We start from the raw sequence: 1,103 nt of genomic DNA, 5'->3' as shown, positions 1-1,103 counted from the left end.
AGGAGGAGGAGGAGGAAGAGGAGGAGGAGGAGGAGGAGGAGGAAAAAAAAAGGATGTTGCAAGAATGTTGCAAGGAGATGGGGCATTTGCAATCTGCTCTTTCCTTCACCTCTACCTCTGGAGCTGGGGCACTGCACAAGGATGGGTGTCCACGTGGAGCACTAATGAAAACAGAACAACTCCATTTTACATCACTTGCTCTGCACCTTCCGATCAGTCTTCAGGAGGGAGGCTTCTAGGCCAGGCATAGCGTGATACCTCCAGGTCCTGTGTCCAAAGCGTGTGATATCATCAGCACTAGGGATGTAGCATCAACCTCAGGGAGGTAACCAAGGGCAATTGCAACGGCTTGTGTTGTTTTGGGAGTCACACTATCCCTGTGACCAACAACTCGAGGGGAGGTTTCACCTGCCAGGTACTGGCACTGCTTGATGCCAACTAACATGCACACACAAGTGCATGACTCTTGGCATGACTACCATCACCGCATGTGGTATAACATGTAACATATGCATCCCAATATATGTGTGTGCACAGAAGCATATATATTTTGAGGTAAGCTTATAATATATCTTTATGTTTATTTTAAACACCTTTAATGCAATTTATCTCTCCCTGGCTCTTCCACTGTATTACTCCTGGCTTCGCAGGTAAGTCCCCCATTTTCCCATGCCTTCTTCTTAACATCTGTGTCTTATTGTTTTGAACACCAGTATGACTGAATGTACATATTTCAAGTCATCAGTGGTAGGAGGGGATATCCACCAGAGAAGTCTGCTTGGGCATGGATGTAAGCCAGTAGAAAGTCTTTATTTGTTGGCCAGCAACTCCGCCGAGTGTCTGGGATTTCAGTGTAGCCCCAAGCCTTTGACAAGGTGAGCTTTTGAGTTCAAAAGCCATGTCTTGGGATGAGATACTTCAGTTAACAAGAATAGTTACACATATGCTGAACCACATAAGCCAAAACCCAAGACTAGTACACTTAGACACTTTCCCAGAATTACGAACTATGATGCATTGGGTCTTTGTTTTAATTTTTGCTCGTGGTGCTATGTGCTGAGTTTTGTGGCCTGAATGGTACTTCTGTCACGGAGTCAGTTGGT

The sequence above is a fragment of the Mus pahari genome, chromosome 15 (genome assembly GCF_900095145.1).
Source record: "Mus pahari chromosome 15, PAHARI_EIJ_v1.1, whole genome shotgun sequence".
In the NCBI taxonomy this organism is placed as follows: domain Eukaryota; kingdom Metazoa; phylum Chordata; class Mammalia; order Rodentia; family Muridae; genus Mus; species Mus pahari.
This window is presented reverse-complemented; position numbering follows the sequence as displayed.